The following is a 14,676-nucleotide window of genomic DNA, read 5'->3' as shown; positions in this document are numbered from 1 at the left end:
CTGCCTGCCCGGGGTCATGACCTGATCCCAAGGCAGTCGATGAACTAACCGAGCCACGCAGGCGCCCGTCTCCAGAAATGGGTCAACAAGAGCTGAGGAGCACCTGGGCGGCACCTTCAGTGAAGTGCCCAACTCTGGGTTCTGGCTCAGGGGTTGATCTCAGGCTCTTGAGATTGAGCCCTGAGGCTAGCTCTCGGTTCAGGTCAGAGTCCACTAGGTCTCTCTTCGGGTCCTGCCCTTCCCCCCTTCCCCATGAAGAGTGCTCTTGCCCTGAAACCAACTAGGAAAAGCATTCACAGAAATAAACAATGTTTGAGAGGGGGTGTAATGCCAACTGAATATTACCCCCATTTAAAAGACCACCAGAGACGTGAGTCAAAGCCAAGCAACAAGTGTCGTTTATTGCAGGTTCGAACCTGACCTCTGCGCTGCTCGTTGCCAATAACGCCGAGAGGTCCGGAGCTGGGTCGGTGCAGAATTTTTATAGACAGATACAAACAAGTTTCGGGTGGGGCTGAGCTGATTGATTGATAGTTTGAACAGGCATACTTGGCGTCAGTGGATTGGGTCAGGGGACCCGCACGCGAAAGCAGACAAAGCAATCTTACAGAAGCAGAACCGGCCGGTTAGCCCACGCATGCGGAAAAAAAAGCACTATCAGGATATTGAAGGCCTGGTTACTATCAAGCCAAGGCCACTTTCTCTCTAATGAGGCACTAACATAAAGACAATTGGGAGTCTCCTGGTGAAATGTTACATTCCGGCTATCAAAGGTAAGGTAACTTCTTTGTTGTAAATTTCAAGGACATTTGCAAACCTAGGGAGACTCCTACCCTGCAGGACTGTGATTTCTGCAAGTTAACTATTTATCATTTTATGGCAGTCAGGGGTGCCTGAGGAATGCTACACATATGGAGGGGAGCGGGTGAAGGGGGGGTGCAAGGCGCCAGCTTTTGCTTTGTCCTCAGCCAGCCTCCTGCTCCTTCATTCCCCCCTGAACAATTTTGACCCTTAAATCTTTAAGGGGGTTGAAGGTGGAAGGTCTCATCTTCTGTAACTTCTTCGTGCTGAATGGGGGCGTAGAGCTGTCCCTACCTACTGGGGTCAATATTGATCAGGGTAGGAATGTATAAGGGAGTTACGAAAGGTGGAGGCAGCTGAATCCAGCGCTGACAGTGAAGAGGCGTCCTCGCGTGCAATAAGGATCGTCTGTCGTGGTGTAGTCATTGCAGCAATGGAGTCTCGGCACCAAGTAGAGAAAGATGGAACAAAGCAACATATTAAGGTTAATAAGGCGATAAGAATAAGAAGCCCGAAAAGGAGATTTGGCCATAGCCCTCCTCCAAGCCAGGAACTTAACCAATCACTAAAAGAGAGAGAGGGACCTTGTAGAGCCTTAATCTGGGCATTCATATCCTTAATTAGTCCTGTGATACTTTTGTGATAGTCTGGGATGTACAAACAACATTCTGTCTTGATAATTGCACATGTGCCACCCTGGGCTGCTTTCAGGACATCTAAGGCCATCCTATTTTGTAGGACTGCCTTGCGTATCTGTGACAATTCGGTATTAAGTAGGGAGATGCCATTTAGTGAATCATTGAGTGCCTTTGTAGTATATTTATTAAAGGCTTCTACATGACACATGACATCCTCTAGTCCCGCAGATGGAACAAAAATGGATGCTAAGTGATCATACCATTTAAAAACAGATCGCGTCCATCTTTATTTCAAGTTGGGGAGATTAGCTGGGGTTGTAATGGTTTTAGTAATGCACCCATGAATTCAGGGAAATCCTAAAGTACAGCGACCTATCTACCCTGGAGGAAGCCAGGGCCACAAGTTGGTTCCACATATCCAGTGGGTTCCGTTTGGAGCTGGCCATCTGATGCCAGGTCGCCTTGCCCAGTCAGTAGCAAACCAGTCAGTAGCCTGAAGTACTATTATTTGGGGACACATTTCTAGTGAGCCATCCTAGACATCGTGTGTTATTTGCCCAATACCACTCGTATGATTCCTTTGTTCCCAGCATAAAACTGCCTTCTGACTGAGCTGTCCAATCGTGGGTGTAAGCCACAGATATGTATCTCAGATGCCATCCTTAGTATATGCCATCCTTAGTATATGCCATCCTTAGTATAGCGATAAGGAGGGTTTTGAAACTTAGGCCCATATTTGATTGGGGATTTATGGCTTGATAGCAATCCCCTTTCTTCCAAATAGCTCCATGGGCATGTAGCATATTTGGAATCAGTATAAATGTTAATTCTTAGGCTTTGGCAATTGCAAAGTGCAAGTGAGCACTATGGCACACCTAGCTTTTCTTATTCTTTCTATGAAAACTACTGTCATCAGAAAACCAACTGTCATTCGTATTTTTAACAGGGGCATCTTAAATCTGGACAAATAGAGTAAGTAAGATCAATAACCTCTGAACATTTTTGCTCTATAGAGAAAGAAGTACAATGGTCAAGTTCAGGCATACAGGTAACTAGGTTTAAAGTTTGACAAATTTTAAGTATTATTTCTGGCATATCTATAAGCATAGTCCAATATTTAATTAGATGGCCTCTATAATCCATTGGTGGCCTTTGGCTTCTAAGACAAATCTGGACCTGATGTGAAGTTATTACAGTCAGGGACTGTTCCATAGTGAGCTTTGAGGTGCCTTTTATGAGGGCTGTTCTATGCTTAGCTAAAGCATCTGTTTGCAATCGCACCTCAACAGAGGTGGCCTCTAGGATAAATATGACTAAGGGATGAAACCAATAAGAAGACCTTTGAGTGGTCCAGCCTTAACAATATCCTGATTACAGAGGATCACTGGCAAGTGAGAATACTTGTCAAGAGATAAGGGGAGTCCCCCATGCATCATACAATCCACTCATAAACAAAGTGGGGTCATCCATTGTCTCCACAAGTCCATAATTAATCCTATGGAGTGCAATAGGCTGGCTTTTAGGCAATTTCATTATCCCAGCCACACATAAGGTGTTAGTTAAGTTATACAATTGTAAGGGAATCAATCCCATTTTCCAGTTGTTTAATCATGTGTGAAGGGGTTCTACTAATATCCCCACAAAATAAAAAAGCAAGAAGATCATCTAAATGAGCTAATGTGTAACTTCTCTGAAGTTTACCTCAAATTGTTTAGCTTAGGTAATCATTTAAAGACAATCAAATCTAGAATTTAACATCCATAAAGATGTGTTACTAAAATATAATTTTTCTCTCTAAAATAACCCTCATTTACAGAGATAGCCAAATCAGGACTAATTCACTTGTGAAACAAGTCCAGTTTTAACAAACTTGGCCCATTATTTACATAAGCTCAGCAAGAACAGTTGAGTGTGATCATATAGATCTTTTAGAATCTGCTTTGCTGGAACTTCTTATAAGGAATCTCTGGGTTGAACTTTTAGTAGCCTCTCCGGGCCAGAAGCCAAGCCCTGTACTTGCCATCAGGCTTGCCTGCAATACCTGTTGATTTGGGCGAGTTCCTCTTCTGAGTTTCCGCACCTACCAAAGAGTGACATTCTTTACTCACCTGGTGAGGCTGCTGGGAACTCTGTAAGCAAGGTATCAGGCCAAAAGTCCCAAGGGGCTTTATGGCTCCAGGTTTCATAAAGTCAACGTTAGTTCCTTAAAGCTGTTTGGTCATATCTGAGTCTATGCATGTCTTTCTCAAATATGACATTCCAGTCAAAGCCTTGGTAAAATAACCAGTTCTCAATGGTGTCCTGTTAAAGGAGAACAGATTCTTATTGAACTTATGCAAGTGACTGATTGCCATGGAAGAAAGAATACTTACTGAGACCTTTTGGTTTCAGAGGGTTCATATAGAGAGAAAATTTGAATGCCTTGAGCACTTTCACATCTCTCTAAGTTACAGATAACTAGGAGGAAGTATCCCTGGTCTGGAAGAGCAAACATTAGAGAGAACCAGCAATGTTTAAAGTAAGACAAAACATTAAGAGACACAACATTATAATCTTTTAGTTCATTTAGTTCCATATTACTAAATCTGGTGAATGCAGCTTTAGTTAGTTCTGGAAATTCTTACCCATTTCAGTTTTAGGATTTTCAAGTATATTAAATATCTGTATTTGTCCTGAAAGTCCTTTATAGGAATCTCCTTGAAGATAAAACTCATTTTACAAGAGAATTAAAACAATTATAAATGACAAAAACTCAGAATGGATATGGTTAGAGCTAAAGAGACATGGGAGTTTACAATTTAGCTGCAAGAAAATCAGGTTACAGTTTCTGTGACATATAACATTCCCATAATTACAATATCAAGCGATGATCTCTCAAAACATTAAAACTTTAGGAAGTGCATAGAATCTCTAGAATAGTTATAGTATTTTCCCAAATGTAACCCAAGGTTTATCATTGGTTTAAATCTTGTCAACAATTGCTAAAACCTTAGAAAGTTTAAAAACACATGCCTAAATATAATTAGGGATGTTTAACACCTGATAAAACAAAACATAGGAACTGAATTTTCCAGGCAGGCAAAGAGAAAACCATTTTACACTTTTTAACAGATCAATTAGCTAAGAAAACTTTGCCCCTTTTAAACAGAAAGAAAACCAGCTTTTTATACCAGTGTCTTTCCCTTTTTTATTTTATTTCTAAGTGTGCAGTCTTAAGATAGGAGTTTCCTGGGTTTCCCTCCCATCATGAATGATGTCGCAGACAAAGGAGGGGGATCTTTCCCCTGCTGTCCTGTTCCCATCCCTCATGGGAATTTAGGAGCGTCTTAGCTAAGGCCTGTCCGTATAAACCCCGGACCAGGCTACTCCGTGGAGTAGATGACCGTTATGCCATATGACGCCCTGCGAGACTCAAGGTGCAGCCCACTCAGACTCCGTAGCAGAAGTGGTGGAGCCATACAGACACATTCACACAGTCAGGCACTCTTCAGATTCAAACAGGTTGGATACCCTCCCCTTCTGGGCATCTCTGGCTAATGGGAGGTGATCAGTCTCCCCTTTCACTCAGATACAGGGTTGTCCATAGACTGAAAGGTGAAGCAAAAGGACTAGGTTTGGATAATAGGTAAGGACAGTGAAAAAAATGATCAAATTTTTGGGCAAAATAAATTCTTAGGTGTCCTTTCAATGGAGTCCTGGGCATTTTGTAGCAGAAACTCTGGAGATGATCTCAATCCATTGGAGTCACCCCGTTTATTAGCTTGCTATTGACAAAGTTATTTACAAACAGTAGAGCAAGAAGTTATAATGTTATAATGTAGAAAATTGATGGTAATGCACAAGATTCTTGTTAACAATAATGCAAATTAGTGATATTTCATTAGAAAACATAAATGCTATATCCCAAATTATGGGCCCAGAGCACTTCTGCTGCACAACTCTGCTTATATCCCAAATAACCATGTGAACTAGTTTTAATATCTGCTTCTTTTATTAATTTTTGAATAAAAATTCTTGACACAAGTATTTTATAATTGTGTGATAATCATGCATTTAATTTCTTGGAGAACAAAACACACTTTAGCATAACTATGTTCTTTCACAGAACCAGCCTTGATAACACACTTCTATATGTTAGAAATGATGTAATAAATGTAGAATATTGGGCACTCGTTTGGTATTCTTTGCCATGTTTTGCACTATCTAAAAAGAGATCAGTGAACTTGGACTGGAGTTAGTAGACATGGAAGAAAATAAAATATTACAGAGAAGAATACTCTGTGGTCCACAACCTAAACGGGCTGGGATTCCCATCATTTGAATCCCTGTAGCTTTACAAAAGTCAATTAAATTTTTGTGCCTCCTATTAAAGTTGATTCCCCAGTACTTTTTCAAACATCTCTTGTAAAGTATTGTTTCCCAGAAAGAAAGGGATTTCGCACATGTATCTGCCTTTGTCTCTGGTCATGATCTCAGTCAGGACCCTGGGATCGAGCTCCATATCGGGCTTCCTGCTCATTAGGGAGTATACTTCACAGTCTCTCTCTGCAGCTACCTCCCCCTGCCCCACTCATGCTCTCTCTCTCAAATAAATAAATACAATCTTTAATTTTTTAATTAAAAATAAGATAAATGAAATAAAATAAAAAGTCTGGTCTTACTGCCCCACTTAGCTCCTTTTTTTTGAGTTGTATTTAAAGCAGCATGAGAGAAGATGAGGCTTTTTTTAAAAAAAAAAAAAAAAGGAAATAATTGAGTTTCGTTAGGATTTAAGATCTTGTCTGCTAGAAAAAAACGTTGGCTTTGTTAACATGTGAAAATTAACAAAAGAGAATAAGATAGAATTCTAATAATTTTTGTAGAAATTAAAAATTTCCTCCCACCCAATTACATACAGACCCATTAAGTAAATTCATTCCAATGTCCCAAACCAACCTTTTCTAAGAGTAATGCATCTGTGTAAACAGGGTCAACCCAAGGAATAAATAAATATTATTATTTTTTTCCTGTCTCTTCCACAGTCACATCTGGGTATATTGGTAGCAAGCCAATTATCTATCTTATAAGACATGATATCATAAGGAAGCGTATTCTGTCCATTTGGAACAACTGAAAATCATTGTAATTTTATCTTGGTGCAGTAACTTGAGATCGCACAGTGTGGGTTATGAATATATATATTTTTTTTTACTGGGAAGAAGAGATTATAGAGATATTGGTTATCCAAGAGAGACTGACAGGTGTTGATAGTTGCCAGGTCAATATCCATCTACTTTTTCCTTTAATATCAGAAAGCACTGAGGGATTGACAACAAGGAAACTTAAAACAACATCAAATATTTTATTGTCTCTTTTCTAGTGATATTGTAACCATATGACAAAGTATCAGTCGTACAAGCTATCATGCTCTTTTACCTCTATCTTTCTGCCAGAAATGTGGGCTTAATAGTGAGAACTCCAACAGCAGTTTTTGCAACTGTGAATAAAAAGCCATGAAAACCTCTAAGATAGTTCACTTGACTTTCTTAAGACTCTGAACCAACACCAGAAAACACTCTCTGTAATCTTCTTGTTAAATGAAAAAATATGGTTAAACCACTTTTGAAAGTCTACTACATACAGAAAAATGTGAATCTTAATTGATATATGTCCTCTCAGCTGTGCTTAAGCAATTGAGTCCTGAGCTTTTCAGGTTTTCAGTCTGAAAGAGTACACCTCTGGTGCTCTGAAAGGGAAGAGAAAGGACACCCTGTTCTCCATATAAATTAAAGAAGAGAAATCTGTGCATTTACGTGGGCCATATAAAATTTATCAAGCAATTATCTCCTAACTCCTTCCTATCCAAATTACCTGATATGCTCTCCCTACTCCTTTATTCCACGTTACTGCCTTTTCCAGGATTCTGTCTCACATCACAACATGTCTTCTGTTATTTCCTTCTTGCAAGCTAGTTTTGTTTTCTCCATCTAAACAAAATCAACAATCATTGTGTATTTCAATTCCCACTTTCCTCAAATGCATTGATTCTTCTTATCTATTACTCTTTTCTCATACTGAGTGTCTTTGTCTTTATGGGGTTTGTACTTTGCTTTTGCCCATCGTTTACTGCCATTAGATAATCAAATCTAATAACTTATTAGAGAAAGTTAAAAATTCCTGCATAGCCACACGTGAACTCAAAGTCACTGAGTTTTAGCAAACCTATAAGATTGTCAGACATCCATTCAATTTCTTTTTTTTTTAAGATTTTATTTATTTATTTGACAGAGAGAGATGACAAGCAGGCAGAGAGGCAGGCAGAGAGAGAGGAGGAAGCAGGCTCCCTGCTGAGCAGAGAGCCCGATTTGGGGCTCGTTCCCAGGACCCTGGGATCATGACCTGAGCCAAAGACAGTGGCTTAACCCACTGAGCCACCCAGGCGTCCCTCCATTCAATTTCTTAACTGAGTCTCCAATGCATCCTGAGTTCTAACCTAAACCTAAGTTCTACTTCTTACACGTTGTTATATGACCAAATTCTTTCAGTTCAGTATTTTGTAACATTTAAATATTAATCAATTGATGCGTTGTCTGTGTATTTCTATGAAAATAATTTGAATACTGTAGATTTAATGATATATTTATAGATTTATAATCAAAGTTTCATCAGTTGAAGTTTTTGGAAATTTCAGATATAATGATTAACCTAATGATTCTGCCTCAAATCCCTCTGATATCAAGGCCCAACACCTGATTATAGCCAAACCTGTGGTGGATAGTTCCATGGGAAATTGCAGTTACTTAACACTGATAGCATCTCATGTTCTCTCTCTCATTTTAGAATGTGTCTGTCCAACACAACCCCAAAGTGTAGGAGAGTAAATGTCCTCTGAGGACAGCTCTCAGTGAAGTGGAAATAAGAACCATAGATAAAATTGTCAGTTTTCAATTCTTCATGAGGACAATTAAAGAAGTTTCTCAGGACCTTTCAGTAAAAGCAAGCCTTCATTTTCTTTCAACAACAATTATATCAACAACGTACCTCTTTGACAAATTTGCTTCTTCACTGTATCACTTTCCCATTCTTTTCTACCTTGGATAATCTCCCAGATAAACTAACAGTACTCAAATCCTTTGTCCTACTCTTTGCCCTCAGGATAAATGGAGCCAAAAGACTTAGATTAATAGCAAGTTCTGAATGGGATCTTAGAGCTATTTCTGTCCAGATTTTCATAAACATAGGGACCTTTGAATTATCAGGCTATAAATAAGTTCTAAATGGAGGGGGCAAAAGCAAAAAGTAGAAATTTTTATGTTTGGTTTTTAATCATGATTAATTGACTTTACTGATTATTACAAATACTAACATTATAAAAGTGTGCATCTTTGTAAAACAATGTCATAATGTAAGAAATAAGTTGCATAGTCCTTTGGAGAATATTAAACCAAGTGTTCAGGTGCCATCTAATTTCTTGTTTAATCCAGAACTTTGGTGTGCATTATCTTGAGGAATAGGATTTTGAAGTCCAGACAGACTAACAGAAAACTGATCCAAATGTGTGTGTTTATATTTCTGCTTTTGTTGTAAAAATCAAAGTGTGATTGCTGGTTTAAAATGGTAAAACTAATAATGTTCATGGACTCTATTATAAATTTTCTAATTGTATGGGAAGAATCCAATAAACATAGAATTAATTGATTTGCAAATCCTCAAAGAGCTACAGGATCAGGTAGTGGTATGTTCTGATTCAACAGCATCATAATGAAGCATTTTATATGTGTGGCTAATGGATATTTTCATGAATGTTTGCTAGCTAGTCAGCCAATACAGAGAAATATTAGGTAGGGTAATTACTCACAGTTGTGTTTACTAAAATGAGAGAAAATTATCAAATGACACTACTAATAATAATCCTATAGCAGGCTAAATAATTCAATGATAATTACAAGTATTAATCTAGCTTTCTTCCCTGATTATGACTCTTCTCTCCTTTATCATAATGGGAGTAGCAGATTGTCTGCAATGAATTGTGAAAACCCAGCAGTGACTTTGGCAGTGAAGGCCTCCCATCAATTTTGATAGGTTAAAATGATTCTGGTTGGTCTTGTGCAAATGTGTCAATTTTTTTTTTCTGTGTGTGTCATAAAAGAAAGAAGCAATAGTAAATTCTTGCTGTTATTCCATGGAGCCAATAAAATCATACTGCCAACAAGAGGCTGTTGACACCATAAGTGTAGTTAACTGTCTTGAAATACTACGCCTCGAAATAAAATTCCAATATTTCACATAACCTCTTTTTTTTTAAAGAAAAAAACAAAACTAAACAAAACAAAACAAGTATACTGCTTACATTTAGGGCCCTGCTGTTGTGTAACTATTTTTGAACATGTCTACTGTAAGTGTATATATATATTTTTTTTTCTGTGCAATAAAGTCATTTAGAGATAAATTTGGATTGCAAATTATTTTGGGAGAGGCATGGTATTTGTGGCTAGTCTTACAAGTAAAAAGGACTAAAAGAAAGAAGAAAAACATTTTTTATTACAGCATACTTACATCTGTCCAAAGTACTTATTTACTATAGTACTGAGTAATGTATAATACTGTACACAAAGAAAGAAGTTAAATGAGTTATAATTCAGTCGAAGTATAGCTGGCCATTTTAAAACTTACCACTGAATCTTTCTGGTATGAAAAGTGATATCTGGCAATCTGGTCCAGTTCATTACATCAGGTCATTTGTATGTTCTTATTACCATTTTGCTAGCATAGCACATTTTATAACCCAGACATTTTACAATGGAACTATGATGCATGTATTTTCAAAAGTATAGACATACACGAAGCTATGAGGTCAAAAAAGATGAATGTCCATAGTAACATATAGACTCAACAAATAAAAGTGTCCAAGGCTCTGAGTGAGATTTATGAATATTGTGTAAGATTAGGCCAACATGTGGTTTTGATATAAATAATCTGTTCTTAAATTAGAATTACAGTCGTTGAGTACAGTGTTGAAAATGGCAGATAGATTTTAGCTATCTTTGCTCACTAGGGAAAATGGAAAAATGTTTAGTTTGGTCAGATTTTCACTTAACTTCTAAAAATCTTACATTTGAGAGAACCCTTCTGAAATAAGAATCCTTAAAGACATAACCCCTTTGGCACAAGTTTTCAAGAAACTTGTTTGATGTTGTAGACAATTATATGGCACACGTACTGTTCTAGATGTTTCATGCCAATAATATGTAAGCCATACCAAGGCTACATATACATATAGAGATGTTCCTCAGCTCACAAGGGGGCTATGTACAGAGAAACACATAAAAAATTGAAAATGCATTTAATACCCCTAAACTATCAAATATCATAGCTTACCTTAAGCTTATTTAAACATACTCAGAACACTTACATTTGCCTGCATTTGGGCAAAATCACCTTAAGCAAAGCCTATTTTATAACAAAGTATCAAATATCACATGCAATTTATTAAATATTACACTAAAAAAAAAGAAGAATGTTTATATATAGAATGGTTGTAAGAATATCAGGTGTTCACCCCTGTAATCTTCTCGCTGACTGGGAGCTGTGGCTCACTGCCCCTGCCCAGCATCACAAGACGGCACCATACCATATGTCACTGGCCCTTTTTATAAAGACCCAAATTCAAAATTCAAAGTACAGTTTCTACTGAATCACTTTCACTTTCACATCATTGCCAAATATATCATAAGTTGAATCATTGTAAATCAGGAGCCATCTGATTTGAAAGTTAAATCACAGTCACCCTTATACACACAAAAAAAGGCCTTCATGTAGGGCCATCTATGGATCTCTAAACAACATAGCATGACATATCAACGGCAAAAAATGGAGGTGAAGGGGACAATTGCTTTGTGTCAGTACTCTGAGCAGTAACATACATGGCCTTACTCACCTAGCAGAACTCCAGAGCCAGCTGATGGCAAGGAATTTTGCAAATGTTTGCTGAACAGCTTAAGCACTATTATTTTAAAATTAGTGTGCATATCTGTTTTCTGAAGATATGTTAATTTATTTTATTGACTTATTACAAAACCAAATAATTTCCTCTTATTTAAGTGGCAGGTAAATAGAATTCTTTTTAATTAAATCAAATGGCTTTTTAGGGAAAATATACTAAAAATTCTGAAACTTGTATTGCTTATGAATCTTTTATTGGAATCCTTATCAAGTTGTATTTTTCAAGTTTTTCCTAAATAATCTTCAATGAATTGAAAATATTTTTTGGATTTTATTCAAGGCTATTAACACACAATTTCACTTTGTTAAATATAGTGCTAAACGTTTAACCAAAACGTTGTGTCTTTTTTTTTCCAACACTACATCCTCCATCTACTGACTGGATTGTCTCCCCAACTAGCACATATATACCATTGTCTATCTTTAGGATAAGTAAGGGTCATCTTTTATCTTTATTCTATTCCTTGTATGCTTCTGAACTTGTTGAATTTTAATATAGTCACACCATAAGTATCACATATTTGATTCCCCTTTCAATAGTAAAGAGTGCACAACCAGAGCATACCTTCAAAGCTATCAATATACTTACTCTGATATATTATTTTTGTATTTTTGTAAATTAAAATAATTAAATTATAGAACAAGAGTTTCAGGTGGTAGGTGTTGTAAGTTTTACCCAAACTGACTTTTGTCAAACTCGTTTTTGTCATCATGTATGTCAAATAGTTTTCTCAGGTTTATTTTTAGAATATCCTTGTATAATGAATATTTACACTGATATCTAGTATAAAAATCTTGCAATTTATTTTAGAAACATTAGGATATTGAAAATCAATCTATTTCTTTAATTCATTAAAGACATTTTTGGCTTGTTTCCAGTACTTTCTTACTGGTTAAAAAATGAATTTGAAGTAGTCTGAATTTCATTATTATATGGCACTTTCCCTTTGATGAATACAAAGATGATATTCTATATTAGCTATCTGAGAAGAATTCATTTTTTAAATTTTATTTATTTGTAATAGAGAGAGTGAGAGAGAGCACAAGCATGGGGAGCAGCAGGGGGAGGGAGAAGCAAACTCCCGGCTAAGCAGGGAATCTGTTGCAGAACTGAGTCCCAGGACCCTAAGAACATGACCTGAGCTAAAGGCTCAGGCGTTTAACTGACTGAGCCACCCAGGTGTCCCAATCTGTGAAGAGTTCTGTATGTTATTCCTATTCATATGAAGTTTAAAGTCTAGGTAATTAACTTAATATTTTAGTGGCTATTACATAGATAGCACTATGTTCCAGGCAGAGAGTAAGAAACAAATATTAAATCAACCATATTCTATGCATTCTAAATGAAAATAATTAATCAATCATAATAAATCCTTCTATTTATGAAATATCAACTTATAAGCTTTCCTCCATATGAACAATGCCAAATACCAGAATAAAGGGTCATCTAATACAAATAAAGGATAGAATTAAAGAATTCTGGTAAGCCATTGAATTTTGAAAAATGGTTCTATATTGTTGCTGAGTTGTGGTTTTCAGTTACATAATATCTGATAAGTGTAGAAGTAACATGAGTGTTACGTGAGATGAGAAATGGTATATAATTAAGATATTTTTAAAGGTACAGATAAATACAAATTTGTAAACATAGCATTATGGAGGAATAAAAATAAATGATAGCTACACCCTCTAAAGTGAATAAATCTTGGAAAGTTAATAGAGAATTTAAACAAGGACAGTGCAAAAAGTATGGTACATTTTTATGAAGTTCAAACAAATTCTGTGAAACCGTAGATGGACTTAAAGATACTATTATGTATCAAATATTGTAAAAATTAAGCAAGGAAGTAGCAAACATGAAATAACCAAAGCATACAAACTTGGGTAGATACAATAGGTGTGATCATGTTCTACTTCATAAAGAGATGAGTTAATAGATAAATAAAAGTAACTAGACTTTTTAGAAGTTAATAAAACTTTGCCTGTTATTTCTTAGCAATATAAAATATTTGGTTTTCTAACAAAAACGCTTATCTTAAAAATATTTAAAAATAAATTTCTGGGTACTCATAAGGTTATATTTACTTTTCCACTGAAGGAAAAGCTGGTTGTTGTAGTTGTAGTTGTTTGTTTGTTTTAGTCTCCTCCTAGTTTTTATTATTTTAATGTAGAATGAGGAATGTTAGGTTGAAAAGTGAATTATTTTATAGACAAAAATCATTACTTGATTCACCTCCTGGTACAGCAAATGGAACTCCTGAAAATATGCCCTTTTGCCTTATGGAAGAGTAACAGTTATGCTTACTTCTGAAACATACTTGGTGGTTGCCCTAAATAGTGACACCATAGTAAACATTTTGAATATTTGCAATTAATTTTTATAGTCATAGGGCTCCAAAAGGCACTGCTAGTATCTTCGCAGGTATTTCAATAAAGCTAAAAGTTGCCTGACTGTTTAAAAATATTAACAAGGCACAAAACATGGCAGAAGTACTGTCCTCAGATATTATTTTTTTCCATATGCTCCTGATTCCAGACATGAAAGTTATTTTTTAAAATTTTTGTTATAAAAGATTTTATTTATTTATTTGACAGAGATCACAAGTAGGCAGAGTCAGGCAGAGAGAGAGGAGGAATCAGGCTCCCTGTTGAGCTGAGAGCCCGATGTGGGACTTGATACAAGGATCCTGGGATCATGACCTGAGCCGAAGGCAGAGGCTTTAACCCACTGAGCCACCCTGCGCCCCCATGACAAGTTATTTTTGATAGATATATATACAATGTATTTTCCAGTTATAAGAAAAATGGTTCTGCTATTTTTAACCTTTTTAAAAAATTACATAACTTTTTTAAATTAAAATTTTATTTTTTAATGTTTTACTTTTCTTTTCTTTTTTTTAAAGGTTTTATTTATTTATTTGACAGACAGAGATCACAAGTAAACAGAGAGGCAGGCAGAGAGAGAGAGAGAGAGAGAGAGAGAGGGAAGCAGGCTTCCTGCGGAGCAGGGAGCCCGATTCAGGGCTCGATCCCAGGACCCTGAGATCATGACCCGAGCCAAAGGCAGCAGCCCAAACCACTGAGCCACCCAGGCGCCCCAATGTTTTACTTTTCAATATACTACTTAGAATATAAAACCTATTCCAGTTGGTAAGAAGTTTACCGTTTAAAAAATGGTAATTTTCTCATTGTGTCTTCCCCTCTCATTGCTTTATTTTGAATAAAAAATTTCACAATAAACATAACTAATGCTTTC

The sequence above is a fragment of the Mustela lutreola genome, chromosome 3 (genome assembly GCF_030435805.1).
Source record: "Mustela lutreola isolate mMusLut2 chromosome 3, mMusLut2.pri, whole genome shotgun sequence".
Taxonomy (NCBI): Eukaryota; Metazoa; Chordata; class Mammalia; order Carnivora; family Mustelidae; genus Mustela; species Mustela lutreola.
The sequence above is the reverse complement of the archived record's forward strand: the minus strand, read 5'-3'. Positions refer to the sequence as shown.